At 52.2% G+C, this 16,586-nt stretch overlaps 1 protein-coding gene and 1 long non-coding RNA gene across 6 annotated transcripts in view; both read left to right on the forward strand.

The window, feature by feature from the left end:
- Window positions 1–16,586, forward strand: part of CLN8 (CLN8 transmembrane ER and ERGIC protein) — a 48,784-nt gene that overhangs the window by 28,119 nt on the left and 4,079 nt on the right. The gene's annotated exons all lie outside the window — the stretch shown is intronic.
- LOC109498676 lies at window positions 6,572–10,306 on the forward strand. 2 transcript variants are annotated; one of them, XR_002741565.2, is made up of 3 exons: window positions 6,572–7,483; window positions 7,832–8,494; window positions 10,104–10,306. It is a non-coding gene; the product is annotated as an uncharacterized LOC109498676 (long non-coding RNA). The 2 variants fall into 2 exon arrangements; XR_002741564.2 differs by lacking the exon at window positions 6,572–7,483 and having other exon boundaries at window positions 7,654–8,494.

Consider the following 16,586-nt stretch of genomic DNA (forward strand, 5'->3'; position numbering starts at 1 on the left):
CCAGGGTCCTTTCCTTTGCCCCATCATTGCTTTTGAGTGCGTCCTTATTTTCTGTTGCAACAGGATGTCCCTTCTCCGTATGGTCCCTGTATTGGATTCAGCCATCTCTCCAAGGACCCTGGTTTTCTTCACTGGGGTTGGTACTTAGAAATCAAGATGTGATGGGGCGCCTCGGGGGCTCGGTCAGTTAAGCGTCCGACTTTAGCTCAGGTCATGATCTCACGGTTCATGGGTTTGAGCCCTGCGTCGGGCTCTGTGGTGACAGCTCAGAGCCTATTTGGGATCCTCTCTCTCTCTATCCCTCCCCCATTTGCACATACGCACACACTCTCTCTCAAAATAAATACGCAAGCAAATAAAATCTTAAAGCGTACAGTTTGGTGGGTTTTGGGATTCACAGGGCTGTGAAGCCATCACCACAGTCCACTTACAACACTGTCATCACCCAGAAGAGACCGCACTCATCAGTAGGCACCCTGTGTCCCCGGGATGTTGTTTATCTGTACATCTACCCATGCACCAATATCACAGTGTCTTCGTTACTGTAGTTTTTCAGTATGTTGTACAACTGGAAATGTTTCTACATATGACCTAGGAATGTCTCCACTTAGGTGTTTTTCAGAGGTAGGCACATGCATATGTTTTCTTATTGTCCCCTCTTTCCTACTGCACAGACACTTACTCTTTTCCTGGATGCGTTACATCCAGAAAGCCCCGCATCACTTCTCCACACGACCTACATGTTAATTATCCTTCGTTCTGTCATCACCCATGCTCGGGCCTTAGATAGTTTCCGGTGTGCTGGCAATGATAGATGACGTGTCAGTGAAGAACCACGGGCATGTATGTTGTTGTACCGTGAGAGGTGTTAGGTGAGCTGGCCTCTGACCGTTCGGTAGAGCTCTCTCATGAAGCCGTCTTGGTGCTTTTTTGGGGGGTAGCTCCCCGATGAATATCTGAGTTTCTTCTATGGAATTGGTCCCTTTAACCCGTGTAGCTCTTTCGGGGTTGATTTTGGTAATTTTTTTTTTCCAGAAAAGTATTCATTTCATCTGAGCTTCCAACTTCATTTGCATAGAGGTCTCGGCAAGTTTCTTAAGTGACTCAAGGGAGAAAACTCGAGTTCAAATTGTAAGAGGGCTTTGGGGGTAACTGTGGCTGTGCGTATAACCCCATGGTGACCATCTTCCTCCTTGTCTCCCATGGTCCCCGTGTGCCAAGGAGTTCTGATAAATGAAATCATGCTTAAAATGTAAAATGTAGGGGCGCCTGGGTGGCGTGGCCCATTAAGCGCCCAACTCCTGGTTTCGGCTCAGGTCATGATCTCACGGTTCATGAATTCAAGCCCCACATCGGGCTCTGTGCTGAGTGTGGAGCCTGCCTGGGATTCGCTCTCTCCCTCTCTCTCTGCCCCTCCCCCGCTCTTGCTCTCTCAAAATAAATACATAAACCTTAAAAAAACAAGGAAAAGAAAAAAAGCAGGTCCACGCCGCAGCCAGCACCCTCCTCGGCCCTGGGCATCAGTATCCCGTGCCCTGCTCCCCCCACAAACCTCTGCCCTGGTGGAGGGTCCTCCTGTGCCACAGGCCAGGTTGCCCTCTGCACCCTGGGGGCTCCTTCGCAGAGGCCCTGTCGACATTGCCTTCCCCTGGGCCGGGTCGCTCGGGGAGCCGGCCCTTCCCGTTCAGGTTTGCAGTCTGCCCTCTGGCCTGACGGTGGCTTGCCCTGCCTGCCGACTTCCCAGGGCCCCGGGGACGCCAGGGGCCCAGGTAAGGCCGTCAGCCGGCCCGCAGATGGATCAGGAGCCAGCTGCTCCGACCTCGAGGGACCCTGGCGCTGGTGCTCACAGGTGCTGTCCGCTGTTCCTCCTTTCAGAACGGTGTGGCCCCGTGCTGTGGTGGCCCAGACTGCAGTGTAACATCTACTTTCCCGTCCTGCCAATCACAGGGGCAGCCCGTGCCCAGAACTACCCAGGATGTGAAAACAACAGGTGCTGGATAGCGTCCCGTGAGCTTTAGATGTCATCACACTCGAGTACTGGGGAGTGCGGGGTCCTCGTTCCGTATCGGGCCTCGCCTCTGTAATGTCGGCACATCCTTCCCGATCGCCAGGCATCACAGGTGACTCCATTATGCCAATGTTAGGGCTGCCCCGTTTTCTCAGAGCTTGGAAAACAATAGAAACCACAGGCATACGTATTTCAATATGAAATCCACAGCTTTCTTCAAAAGTGTACAATTAGGGAAAGGGAGTCCCGTGTCTCAGATGCTCACCATCCAGTCAAGCCCACGAACGCTTTCTTTAGTATGGAAAGCCCGGGATGAACGTGACCCTCTGTTCCTAGATTACGAGCCTGTCAGGCCTTGTGCACAGACCTCAGCAGAGGCCTGGGTGTGGGTCTCAGGCCCCTCGCTGACTGCATGGCCCCGGGGTTTGGACTTACTGAGGCTTCTCCTCTTCATGTGTAAACAGCGATGATTCTAATAGTGACATCGTTTTTTCTTTTTCCCCCCCTCAGGCAAATCATTCAACCTCCCCAAGCCCTGGTTTCCTTTCCCATTAAACAGGGACGATAAGGACAATAATTGTGACCTAATAGTGAATTTTTACAAAGCAAATGCTCTCTTGTAAGCAGCATCTGAATCAGGAAAGGGAACAGCGGCCCTAGCATTGTGGCTGTGGTGTAGAAACTCTGTGGCCTCTGCCCTCCGCACCCAGCAGAGAGCACGCCCCGTAGGACACCTGCGTGGTCCAGCAGGGACAGACAGACAAAGGAGGAAGCTCAGCGAAGGGTGGGTGGCAGGTGTCAGGGAGGGGCCCTCAGGCCGGGTGATGTCAGGTGCAGGTCGTGGGTTCACTGTGCCCCCTGGGACTGCCCTCTGTATGCTCTGCTGCACCAGCGGGCTTCACCCTGCTCCTCACTTGGCCCGTATCTGCACGGTCCCCGTCTGGGTCACAGTCTCCTCGCCGTCCAAGGAGGGGTCTGGATCCCCACATGCGGTGCCAGTGGCCTAGTCTGGTGCCCTGGGCGCCCACGGCCTCCTCCCACTCGGGAAGGGCTGTGGACCAGAAGGAAGGGGGAGGAAGGAGGATGGCCAGCCCGAGCTGCCTCTGAGTTCTGGGCGGCGCTCGAGGACCACCTGGGAAGCCCCAGCGCGTCAGGACGCAGGTCACACTGCTGGACTGGCCTTGCTGCCAGTGGCTTTCTGAGGACGGAGCACTCGGGGGCCCGTCGTGCGGTGACGCATCCCATCCCGTGGAGAGTTTCTGGCAGTTCAGAATTCAAGAGGAAGGTGCTACCACCCTTTGACTCAGAACTAGGTTCTAGAAATGAGACTGGCTACAGGAATACATCAGCCCAGACACGCTGATTGCCCGCCATGAGTGTGCGAGGTCGGAGTGTGGCCCTCGAGGACAGTGTTTTACGTCCACTCCCCTCCCCCAAATTAGCTCTTAGTTTAAGGTGACAGCCAGCACTTCAGAGAATCAGAATGTCAGGAATGAAGTGGCCTGAAAATCCACACAACCAAAGTCACGAACGTGTTTTCAGAGGGTTTAATGGAATTCTATTAGAAAAGTCACGGGAGAAAGTAATCTTACATGAGAGATTCCCCCCGGAGGCCGGAAAACAATGGCAACCCCCTCCATCTAACTTTCTGGCTTTGCTGTTTGCATTTACTTTTAAAATGGAGATTGTCTTTTGACTCTAATGAGATAATAAGACAGGACGCCCAGGTGGCTCAGTCGGTTAAGCGTCCGACTTCGGCTCAGGTCACGCTCTCACAGTCCGCCGGTTCGAGCCCTGCGTTGGGCTCTGTGCTGACAGCTCAGAACCTGGAGCCTGCTTCAGGTTCTGTGTCTCCCTCTCTCTCTCTCTGCCCCTCCCACGCTCATGCTTTCTGTCTGACTCAAAATAAAGAAAATTTTTTAAAAACTTAAAAAGAGAACATGACATTCTTACTATATTCTAAAAGTGCAGCTCTAACCTTTCATCATCTCTTGCGGAGGAGGTCCGTATAGAGCAAAAAGAGAAAACGCATTTCATTATTGCATATGCAAATCTGAATGGATACATTATTTATGTATTATATGAAATATTATATATATAACAGGTGTACCCATCTGTGGGTTGGCCTTGGCAAGATGACTTTGAATTCATTGGGAAACTTTTCTGAAATACCTTGAATTCACCTTTATTGTTGCCTGTTTTATATTTTTTAGTGTCAGGCAACTGACACTTTCTTTTTACTTAATTTTACATTTCTTTCCAAACACCACACAAATGAGCTTTAAAAGTCACCTCTGGGGGGCTCCTGGGCGGCTCAGTCGGTTGAGAGTCCAACTCTTGATTTGGACTGAGGTCATGTGATCTCACAGTTCATGGGATGGAGCCCTCTGTCGGGCTCCGTGCTGACAGTATGGAGCCTGCTTGGGATTCTCTCTTTCTGCCCTTCCCCCACACTCTCTCCCTCTCTCAAAAGAAACTTAAAAAAATAAATGAATAAAATCAGTTGAGCGGATCTGTGTTCTCTGGCTCTGGGACTTTGTCAGAACATGAGGCAAGGCTGTGGTTAGCTTGCAAATGAAAGTAATGCCCCAGTCGGGAGAAGGTTGGGATCAGAGTGGGAGCCGATGCGTCTGTGCTGCCTGCCACCAAGGTTCCAATTTCTTATCTGGTTACATTTGCATTCGATTTACGATCCATGAATTTTCTACATATTTCATTTCACAACACTATGTCAGTTTTTAAAACTAGAAGAGGCAGGAAAGGTACAGTGTGATTTCCTTGGAAGCTTTTTCAAGAGATCTTGGGGCCAGTAAGAAAAGCTTTTATGATTACTGTTTCTGAGTAGCATCAAAGTTCCATGTGCCGGATCATGCAGTACCTGGACGTGTCTAGACAGGGGCTTCTGGTTATTTAGCTTCCTTTCATGAGCTGGATCCCCTCCCTTCCCCTGAGCGGGCCGTTGTACCCAGAGACCAGTGTTTCTATGCACTGATGATGTTTACGTGTCTGAAACAGGCAAGTTTAAAACCACAAAAATCACAGTCTTAAAAGACAAATTTGATTCCAGGCCCGAAAGACAATTCACTGGTGAATCTCATTCTTCATCGGGCTGCCCCACCCACTCCCCCCGGCGCCGTCGTGCTGCACAGCCCAGGGAGGAACGGGGTTCGAGCACTCACCTCCAGCAGCCCTGCTGGGTCCTGTTCCGAGCAGACTAGTCCTTTTAGCAGCATGTAGGGGACTCCACAGGACTAAGACGTGTTTCCAGCGACTTGCAAGTCCTGGGGCAGTTCCCGCAAAACAGCGTTAGGACTGGAGGCAGATGCCCACAGGTGTGGGAGAGCCGGCCACCTGCACTTTGCTCCTTTGCTCCCCGGGGTATCCGCTGGGAGGGCCAGAGCGTTCACCGCAGGCTTCCATCACGTGCATCAGCCACTGCAGACAATATTAGAATATTCCCGCCTGGCTGCTCCGGGCCCAAGCTCCCCATGCTCTTGCCAGACATCACGCTGGCTCTTTGTAGAGTTCGCCCTTGTAAACTCCTAAGCTGTGATGTGCATATTAGCAGTCCCGTTTTCCAGACGTTTAGACCGGAGCTCAGACTGTGTAAGTCACGCAGGATTTCAAAGTCTCAGAAACCAAAGTAGCGTCCCCAAATGGATTCCAAATCCCTTGTTTAGTCTATCCTTTGGTACTATTTCCTTCTTATTTCCGGTCTTCTTGATCCGGAAGCAGAGCAAAGATCAGAATTTTCTGGTGTGGCAAACTGGAACTAATTCAGCCAGCTTTTTTTTTTTTTTTTTTTTTAAACCGTGGCCATTAAGGTAATTATCTCAGTGGAAGTCCTTTGAGTAGGGTCCTGGAAGAAGCCTAGGAATACACCCACAATATTTTTCTGTATTAAAATCACTAGAAGGAACTGTCTTTTTTGATTCAGACTCTAGTCAGTGTGCTGTAAGGTCTGAAATAGTATTTAAAAATAGATCAGCCAATTCCACCAGCAAATGCTAACAGCAAACTTTGCTAAAAGATAACCTCAAACTATTATTTACATCACAGTCTCTGTGTGTTAGGACCGTGATTTACATTAGTCAAAACTGTCAGCGAATGAACTTACACAGAGCAGCCAAGCTGTAGGGGCACTTAATGGTTCAATTAATTATGACAATTAGCTGCTTGGTTTTATTCTCTAAGCCAAGTGAGTGGGGCCAGAGATCTCTGAGATGTCTGGCAGCTGTAAAATCCCGACCTTAAATCGCTTCTGGGGTTCAGAGATTTGGGCAGGAGAGGGGAGGGGCCCACGTCTTGGAAAAGCAAGAACACCCGTGCTACCTGTGAGGCCCGTGTACCAGGGAACATCCTCCAGCCGTGAGTTCGCTTTCTTCGTAGTCTGGTTAAAGACACCTGGGTCCCCGGTTCCTCCCTTCAGTGGTCATGGTAACAATAGTGCGTTTCTTTGTAAATGATGAAACAGGCGCCGCTGGTTAACAAGCCCAACAGCACGGGGGCGACCTTCCTGTCCAGGCTGGACGCTTCCCTGCGGAACCCAGCGTGCGCCCGTTTTCCACCACAGATGGACTCAAAGTCTGCGAAGGCTGGAAAGCCTAGGACGCGCTGTGCATCGGGGGGCGGAAGCAGAAGGCGCACTGTGTCTCTCAGAGCACTACTCCTTGCCTCTGAAAATTGGCTGGGAAACGTGTGAACTGCTGCATTTCCTAAGGCCCGAGCCCTGGCGGGTCTGAGAGCAGCTGACCTCCTGAGGGGCCAGGACCGCCCTGCAGACTGGACCAGTACTGGAAGGAAGGGGCGGTGCTCTGGGGGGTGGTTTGTGGCCCAGGGGCCCTGCCCAGGCACAGCCCAAGGGTCCTCAAGAAGGACAGGTGTCTGTATGGGGGGGGGGGGGTGTCCTGCCCCCGCCCACGCGTGCACAGCCCAAGGGTCCTCGTGAAGGGCCAGGTGATTTGAGGGGTCCTGCCCACGACCCGGCCCAAGCGTGCACTGTCTTTGGGTGCTTGGGGAAGGACAGGTGTGTAGGGCGGGGTGAGGGTGAGTGAGGAGGGGGGGTCCTGCCCCCGCGTGCACAGCCCAAGGGTCCTCAGGAAGGGCCAGTGTCCCTGGGGGGTGGCGTCCCGTTCATGGCCCCCGCCTGGGCTTGCGCAGCACAAGGACCCTCAGGAAGGACAGGTGTGGTTTCGGGGGAGCCTCGGCGCGTCCCCCCCCGCTCACGCATGCGCAGCCGGCAGGTCGTTGGGCGGGTAGTCGCGGGCAGAGCCGGCCGCCACTGGGCGGTGCCGAGGCGGGGGCGGGGCACGGCGAGAACGGTCAGCCAATGGGCACCCGGCCCCGGCTGGGCCGGCCAATCGCGGCGTGGAGGTGGTCCCGCCCTGGGGGCGGGGCCGGGGCGCGCAATTAGCTCGCTGAGGCTGGGCGGCGGGAGAGGCTCTCAGGCCCAGGGCAAGTTCTGGCACCTGCCAGGTGAGTGCGGCTCCGGGCCAGGAGAGGGGGGGATCCTGGGGCGGGGGTCCTGGGGCGGGGACATGAATGCGGGCCCAGGGTGGGGAGGCTGGGGTCCCCAGGCGGAGGGGGCGGGGTCCGAGTTTGGTGGCCAGTGCGGGCTGGGGGCGCGGGCGGGGTACCTGGGGAGAGGGATGCTGTGGCTCCAGGGGGGAGGCGGCGTGCTGACTGCTGGCCAGGGTGGAAGGCCGGGGTCCTTGAAGGGCGGGCCCCCAGAACTCCCACCGATCCGTGAACTCCGGGCGGCCCGACCCCCAGAAGATTTGCGGGACGGGGCGTGTAGAGCTCCAGGTGTCGCTTGTTCCCCAGGAACGGCGCAGTTAGAGGACTGCACGCAGGCCCCCATTGGAACGAAGTGCTGGTGTCCCCTGGCACAGACAACCCAGGAAAAGGACCACAGGCAGCCCCCCAACTTTAGAGGGGTGTCCCCTGCGCTCTTGGGCACCCACAGTGCAGGTGATGCACCGTGACCAGCACCCCATCCCGCCCCTGTCCCCTGGCTACAGACAGTGCAAGTATAGGACCGTGAGCAGCAACCCCCCCCCCCCCCCCCCCGCCCAATTGAACAGGGTGCCCGGGGACAGTGGTAAGGGCTGTCAGGATTGTGCAGGAGGGGCCTCCAGGTGAGGGCCTGGAGGCCCGAGTCACCCAGACCCCGCTTAAGCCACGTGCCGTTGATGCGTTGAAGTGTTTGGAACAATAATTTCTCCTTTCTTATAAAGACGAAGTTATTGATCTGCTTTAGGATGAAGATAATTACTACCTAAAAACGTACGTGTTTCCCCTTCCCCCGGAGTATCACTGCTCCAGAAACTGAACTCTTTATCGTGTAGATTAGTTCTGAGTTTCTGAGATTTTGTCCTACTCTTTGTGTACCGCAGAAAGTTAGCTGTCTTCTGGCCTGGAAGCCTGAAGTCCTGTGCAGAGCTCCTGCGCAGGCGGAGTGTGCTGCCCCCTGGCCCTCAGGACCAGGTACTGCAGGGGTGCGCCCTATGCTGGCTTCACCACCAGCCACAGGTGGCTGAGCTGTGACTTCTGTGGGTGTGTTTGCGGGTGGGGCTGCCCCCGCCCCCCAACTTGAGCAGGAGCTGTTTTTGAGTGTTGTCAACCGGGCATGAGGTCTGTGTGTGCAACAGAACAATGTGCAGGGTGAGGAGATGGTGTGAAAACATGCACCTGCTTGCATGCGGCCTGGGGGGCTGGTTGGTTGAGCATCTGACTCTTGATGTCAGCAGGTCAGGATCTCACCGCTCCTGGGATCGAGCCCTGAGTCAGGCCCTGCACGGACAGCTTGGAGCCTGCTTGGGATTCTGTCTCTCTCCCTCTGCCCCTCCCCTTCTTTTAAAAAAAAAATTTTTTTTAACGTTTATTTTTGAGACAGAGACAGAGCATGAATGGGGGAGGGTCAGAGAGAGAGGGAGACACAGAATCTGAAACAAGCTCCAGGCTCTGAGCTGTCAGCAAAGAGCCTGACGCAGGGCTCGAACTCACGAACTGTGAGATCATGACCTGAGCTGAAGTTGGACGCCTAACCGACTGAGCCACCCAGGTACCCCTGCCCCTCCCCTTCTTGAGCGCTTTCTCTCTCTCTTAAAAAACAAACCAAAACAAGGCCTCCTCGGTGGGTCAGTGGGCTCAGCGTCTGACCTCAGCTCAGGTCATAATTTTGTGGTTCGTGAGTTTGAGCCCCGTGTTGGGCTCTGCCGACAGCCCAGAGCCTGGAGCCTGCTTCGGATTTTGTGTCTCCCTCTCCCTGTTTTCTTTTTCCATTCACACTCTGTCTCTGTCTCTCAAAAATAAACATTGAAAAAAAATTGTTTTAAAAAGCGTGAAATGCAGTTAAAGCAGTAATTCCAGGGATGTGTGTACCTTTATGTGCTTTAACTAGAAAGAAAAGGGGGGGGGGGCAAGATTATTGTTTCTACAACGTCAGCTAATTAGAAATAGAATGACAGAACATCCCAAAAGTAAAGAGAAGGGAGAAAAGAAAAATGAGAGGGTGGAAATTAATAAAGTGAAAAATAATAACACCACAGAGACAGAACACAAAGAGACTAAAAAAATGAAAGTCCCGGCAAAACTGATCAAAGGAAAAGTGAGAGAGAGGTGGGCCAGGGAGCCAGGGAGAAGGCGTAAATAAATAATCTCAGACATTGTGGTAGCACAATTAGGGTCTCCCGAAGTGTCCATGTCCTAATCCCCAGAGCTAGAGACTCCGTGACATCACACGGCAATAGGGACTTTGCAGATGTGATTAAGGCAAGGACCTTGAGATGGAGATGTTATCCTGGCCTAAAGTATTCTCCAGTGTCCTTAGTCTTGGCCGAGGGAGGAGAAGTGTTTGGAGTTAGGCGGTGTGATGGGGACCCTGCTCACTGCCGTTGGCTCTGAGGCTGGAGGGAGGGCATCGGGCCGGGGAATGCGGATGACCTCTAAAGCTGCACACAGCAAGGGGCAGATCTTGTCCCCGGAGTCCCTGGAAAGGGACACAGCCCTCCACCATCTTGATCGTGTCTCTGCGAGAGCTGTATTGCAGTCTGACCCACAGAGGTATAAGGCACTAAATTTGTGTTGTTTTCAGACTCACTGTGTGATCCTGTATCACAGGAGCAGTAGAAGACCAACGCGGGCGTGACGAGTGGGGCTAAGCCTGTGCACGTGGCAGAGATTAAAACCATAACAGGACCACATCATAAGTAGCTCTACAGTCCTAGAATCAGTGGATACATTCCTCAAAAAAAAAAAAAAAAAAAATTCTAACTTGCCAATACCGACTGAAGGAAATTGACAAGACCTGAAAGTCCAAATGGCATTTAAAAAGTTGAGTAAGTAAAAATTTTCGGCAAGAAAATAAATAGAAGCTCCAGTCGGTTTCGTGGACTGGTTCTACCAAATATTCAAGGAAGAGAGAATTCAATTTTTTTTTACATGTATTTATTTTTGAGAGACAGAGAGAGACAGAGCACAAGCAGAGGAGGAGCAGAGAGAGAGGGAGACACAGAATCCGAAGCAGGCTCCAGGCTCTGAGCTGTCAGCACAGAGCCCGACGCAGGGCTCGAACTCACATGACCTGAGCTGAAGTCAGATGCTTAACCCACTGAGCCACCCAGGTGCCCTGGGGAGAATTCGAATTTTAAACTGGGACAGAATCCATGTATTTTATGAGGTTAGACTTGATAAGAACCGTGTGAGAAACGAAATTCCAATCTCATGAACTTAGATTTAAAAAAATCCCTGAGACAATCAGGCAAATGAATCTAGCAATCCTTTATCCTAGGAAGCCAAGATTGTTAAAATTTAGAAAATCTATTACTTTTTTTAAAGTTTATTTATTTATTTTTGAGAGAGAGTGCATGAGTGAGGGAGGGGCAGAGAAAGGGAGGGAGAGAATCCCAATCAGGCTCTGGGCCATCAGCAGGGAGCCCCACACGGGGCTGGAACTCATGAACCATGAGATCACGACCTGACCCCAAATCAAGAGTCAGACGCTTAACTGACTGAGCCACCCAGGCGCCCCGAAAATCTATTACTTTTGAATCCCCACTAGAAAAACCGCATGCTCGTTCAATAACTACAGGGAAGACACTTCGTAAAATTCAAACCCCATTAATAGTAAAAACTCCCGGCATGTGGGGGTGAAAGTGAACTTCCTTAATCTGCTAAAAGGCATTTACACTTGTGTGAAATAGGGAAAAAAAAAAAAAATTACCCCAGGAGGCTAAGCACAGCTGGCGGGAGTTTCTGTTGGTGCATCTGTTTGCGAAGGGATTGGGTCACCTAGTGACACTGAAGACGTGTGTGCCCTGTGAGCCAGCATCTCCGGTCCTGGGCGTCCATCCTCGGAGGGAAGGCAGACACGCACGTGAACGTCCGCGGAAGCGTGTCCAGAACACCCGCCCCCTGGGGGTCACGTAAGATGTATTCAGAACTCAATTTTTTCAAAGTAGTGAAAATGAGTGAACTGCGTGTAGGATAACAAAGAAAGTCTCAGGAAAATACATGTTTGTGTACAATACCTAGAACACGCAAATCTAAGCAGTATATGAGAGATTGAGAGAGGGCCCGAAGGACTGGTAATTAAAACAATAAAGACGGGGCGCCTGGGGGGCTCAGTTGGTTAAGCGGCCCACTTCGGCTCGGGTCAGGATCTCACGGTTCGTGGGTTCGGGCCCCACGTCAGGCTCTGTGCTGACAGCTCAGAGCCTGGAGCCTGCTTCAGATTCTGGGTCTCCCTCTGTCTCTGTCTCTGTCTCTCTCAAAAATAAAGAAACATTAAAAAAAATGCCTGGTTCCTTCGTACTGCTTTCTTGCCGGCCTTATGCCGAACGCGGGGCTGCTTAGCGCCTGGAGGACTGAGCTGTTCTGCTCAAGCAATCTCCCTTTCTCCTCCAGTATTTCGGTTCCTCAGGCCCTGTCTTCTGACAGATAATTCATAAGATAACAGATACTGTGGTTGTGGATGCATTGAGGATGTCGGCTAAGTGATTTGCCTCTCATCAGAACTTGATGGCGCTTCGAGGAAAACCCAGTCGTGGGGGGTGAGGGAGGCCAGACTGGGGATCAGCTCTGATCCCTGTGAAATCTCAGCACCAACGCGTCGGTCAACTTTGTGATGGGAAAGATACCGTTTTATCCTCTCTTTCCAATATTAAATGATGTAAAAAGCACGATACTGCGCAATCCTGAGCCCGGCCATGTGATGAAAACATCTCAGTGCGTTTAAACTGTATGACAGAGTTCAGGGGTACCTGGGTGGCTCAGTGGGTTAAGCGTCTGACTTCAGCTTGGGTCATGATCTCACGGCTCATGAGTTTGAGCCCCGTGTCGGGCTCTGTGCTGACTGCTAGGAGCCTGGATCCTGTTTCAGATTCTGTGTCTCCCTCTCTCTCTGCCTCCCCCCCACCCACCTTCAAAAGTAAATAAACATTTTAAAAAGTTTAAAAAAAAAAAGCAATAAACTAAAGCAAAGGAATGACAAATACAAAATTAGGTTACTTCAGTTACCACTGGGAGGGAAGGGGTCCCAAAGGAGGTACTGATCTGTTCTGTTTCTTAGTAGAAATAAACCTACGCGGTGCCTAATGTGGAACGAATGGCAGACGGTCAAAACAGCAGAATTCTGTGTAATCAAACCTGTGATCTGCCCATTACTGTAGACGGGTGGGGACTTGGAGGTAATGTAACCCAGCCCACAGACCCCGGGAGTTAAACGTTTTACACAGTCATCCAGCGAGTTGAAGCATGGCTAAGACAAAGGCGAACACCTTTGCAGCCAAATGCATGTTTTATTACCGCGGGATGTTGCTTCTTACGAATGCTGTTTAATTGGCCTGTTATGTCAATTAATAATGTCTGTCTTCAGAAGAAGAACTGCTTAGGAGATTTTAGAAAATGGTACCATTTTCCCCTCAGACGTCATTGTTGCTTATCTTCCCCAACATAGCCGTCTTGTCTAAGTATCACTTGGGAAGGAAGGAAGAAAAGGGATTAAAACAACAATGTCGCGACCATACGCTGAGTCATATCTACAAATGCTCCACATGTTGGCCGGACCTAACCCTGCAGGGCCCAGCTCTCAGCGCCAGGAAGGGCGGGGCTGTTTGTGTCTCAGAGAAGCTTCCCGGTAGTCCGCTTGTTAAACAACACAGCCAGAAATAATCTGGGGGACAATTAGATGAAAACTGAAAAAAAAACCCAAAGTGATCAGAGTTAACTGAAAGGTCTGACTCGGGGTCAAGGCAGGGAAGCTGATGGTCCTGGTGGCAGCACGGCGATCGCGGGCAGTCACCAGGGCGCTGGCTGCCCTGTTGTGAAGGTGGCTTGTGACGCATCGGCTCACTTTTTACATTGGTGGCTCAGTCAGTTAAGCGCCCGCCTCTTGATTTCGGCTTAGGTCATGATCTCGCAGTTTGTGAGTTCGAGCCCCCAGTTGGGCTCCTTGCTGACAGGGAGGAGCCTGCTTGGGATTCTCTCCCTCTCCCTCTCTGCCTCTCTCTCTCTCTCTCTCTCAAAATAAATAAACATTTAAAAAAATACTTTAAAAAGTGATAGAAAATAATAGAACTGACTGTAAAATTATTTAAAATTTACATTAAATGTTGATGCCCCAAAAGATGTAGGTTTAACTAGAGAGGAACAAAGGATCATGCTTTGAGAATCTGAAAGCAGGAAAAAGAAAGACAATTTAAAACTCAGTGTTTATGTGAAACTCTTCCAACTGTACCTCTTTTCCGTGTCATCCACTCAACTTAAAAATGAACCATCTTGGGGTGCCTGGGTGGCTCAGTCGGTTAAGCGGCCGACTTCGGCTCAGGTCATGATCTCGCGGTCTGTGAGTTCAAGCCCCGCATCTGTGCTCTGTGCTCTGTGCTGACAGCTCAGAGCCTGGAGCCTGTTTCGGATTCTGTGTCTCCCTCTCTCTGACCCTCCCCCGTTCATGCTCTGTCTCTCTCTGTCTCAAAAATAAATAAACGTTAAAAAAATTAAAAAAAAAATGAACCATCTTGAGGTACAATTTACCTGCTATAAAATTAACGTACCCATTTTCACTTAACAGCCAGATGAGTTGAGAAAAACGCATATGCCATGTATGTGCCCTCCCAACCACGACAGACAACACTGCCTTCACCCCAGATTTTCTTATGTCTCCCCAGACAACTCACCGGCTCCCCCGGGCCACGTCAGCCGTTTAGAGCTTCGTGTCAGTGGGAAGACATTCCCGCATGTCTGACCTCTTTCGTCTGGCATAATGTTTGGAGATTTATCAATACTGTTCTTTTTATTACTGAGTATCGTGCCGTTGTCTGAATATAACCAGATAGATCTGTTTATCTGCTCACCTATGGATGGGTTGTCTCTACCCGGGGCTCTCTGGAAGAAAGCTTCCAGGCTAATTCTTCTATAAGACTTTTGTGCACACTCATTTTTATTTAGCTGGGGTAAGCACCAAGAGTGGCAATCCTGGGTCGGTGGTGAGTGTAGGCGTGATGTGTGACAGACCGCACCCAGTGCTGCGGGTTAAACGGACTGTTTGGGCTCCTGTAATCACGTGTGACCATCCTACCTTCTCCATGGACTTGTCGGCACTTGGTATTGGAGACTTCACCGCATTCTCAATCTGGAGCGTGAACACTTCATTGTATTTCTTTTTTTTTTTTAAGATTTATTTAAGTAATCTCTACATCCAATGTGGGGCTTGAACTCACAAGTCAAGAGTCGTATGCTCTATGGACTGAGCCAGCCGGGAGCCCCCACCTCGTTTTAATTAAGTTAGAATAGGGCCAGAGGGTCACAAGCAGAGTGAAGAGAGGCGCACGGGAATGAGGGAGTCCTCAGGTCATTGGGGAAATGACTCCTCAGCCACAGGGGTCCCTCTGGGGGAGCGGAAGCCGTCCTGGGAAGGTGGTGGGTTGGGGTTGTCCACCTGCAGGCTGGAGGGTTGGCCCAGGAGCTGAACCTTCTGGAGCAGGTGGGATGAGGGGCAGCCATCGGCCCAGGTGAGACTGTTCAGCCAGCTCGAACACAACCTCCCTTGGGTCGGTTTGATCAAAGTCTCATCAACCGCCGCCTTGCTGCCCAGTAATGACCCGCATCCCAGAAATCTGTGAGAAATACCTCTTTTAGGGACAAGCTTTTGAATAATGGCGATACCTAAAGCGCAGTGTGAGGCGCTACCCCAGCCAAGTCTCCCTTGGTCTCCAGCCTGCGGATAAAAACCGGAGACTGGAACAGCAACAGACCGCCTCCCTCCTGCCTCAGCCTCTGTTAATCCCGTAACCTCGCATCTCTACGAGGCAGAACCCCGGCTTGAATGTGCTGGAAGCAGGGGGAGCCCCGCGGGTAGCTGGGAGTCGGGTCAGATCACGCATGCTCTGCATGAAGCCTGGCCGCGTGCGGATGGACCGGAGCGTGCTCAGAAGGAAGGCGCTTCTGGAACCCCCGGGCTGGCGATCTCGGAGGCTCCGCCCAGGTCGGGGGACACGCGGCAGGGGAGGGCAGGTCTGGGGAAGCCTGACTCAGGAGGGCGCAGGGCCGTGGCCGTGGCAGAGGGAGAATTGCTTTGTAGTAGAGAGAGGAAGACAAGCCGTGAGGGGGAGCGTGGGACCCCGAGGTGTCCCTGGGGGATGCTTCGGCAGAGGGATGTCAAAGGACAACGTTCTACTCCCAGCACTTGGACACCACACGCGTGGAGTCCCTGCACCAGCCAGTTCTCCCGGCATCAGCCCGGGGTCCTACGGCCTGTTGGTGTTCAGTGTCACATCCCCAGGCTAAAGGGCTCCATCCTGTCCTGTGCTTCTGACCCGCGTGGTTCTCACACCCCCCCCGCCTCAGCTTTCAGTGACTTGCCCCAGTGGCTCGGGAACTCAGGGAACCCCTTGCGTGCACTGGTTTGTTCTGTCATAAAGATACTACTTACCTGGATGGCAAAGGGTGCTGACCAATGGCCAGATGAAGAGGCACGTGGGCTGAGGTCCGGGAGGGCCCCTGGGAGCTCCTGTCCTCGTGGACGGGGTGGGGGTGGGGAGGGCATCACCCTCTCAGCACGTAACACGTACACCCGCCCGGAAACTCCCTGAGCCCCCCACTAGTGGGAGACACTATTTTATGGGGGCTTCCTCACATAGACCTGATGGTCGTTAGCCCAGTGTCGGGCCCCTGTCCCCTCCTCGGGATGTGGGGGTGGGGCTGGAGGGCCCAGATCGTGGCCCTGTGTTGCCGCTGACCAGCCCCTGCCCTGATGCTATGCCGGGTCACCTCACTGGGACAAATGTGTTCCTACCACCCAGGAGAGTGCAAGGAATTTTGGAGCTCTGTGTCAGGAATTGGGAGCAGATACATGAACGCTTTTTAAAAATTACATCGCAGAAGTGTAACAAAAACCACGTTGGAAAAGGTGGGGGAGCAGACAAGGAAGCTGGGAATGAGAACACATCCTAGGTTGGGTTCTGCCTTCCAGAAGGGCCCTGGGGAGCTGGGCTGCAGCCCCGCCCGCCCTCGCTGTGCGTCTGCAAGTTTGAGTGAGGGTGAGTGGGGTCAGGAGGATTGGCCTGTTTGGTGTGTTGAA

The sequence above is a fragment of the Felis catus genome, chromosome B1, assembly GCF_018350175.1.
Source record: "Felis catus isolate Fca126 chromosome B1, F.catus_Fca126_mat1.0, whole genome shotgun sequence".
NCBI classification, from domain to species: domain Eukaryota; kingdom Metazoa; phylum Chordata; class Mammalia; order Carnivora; family Felidae; genus Felis; species Felis catus.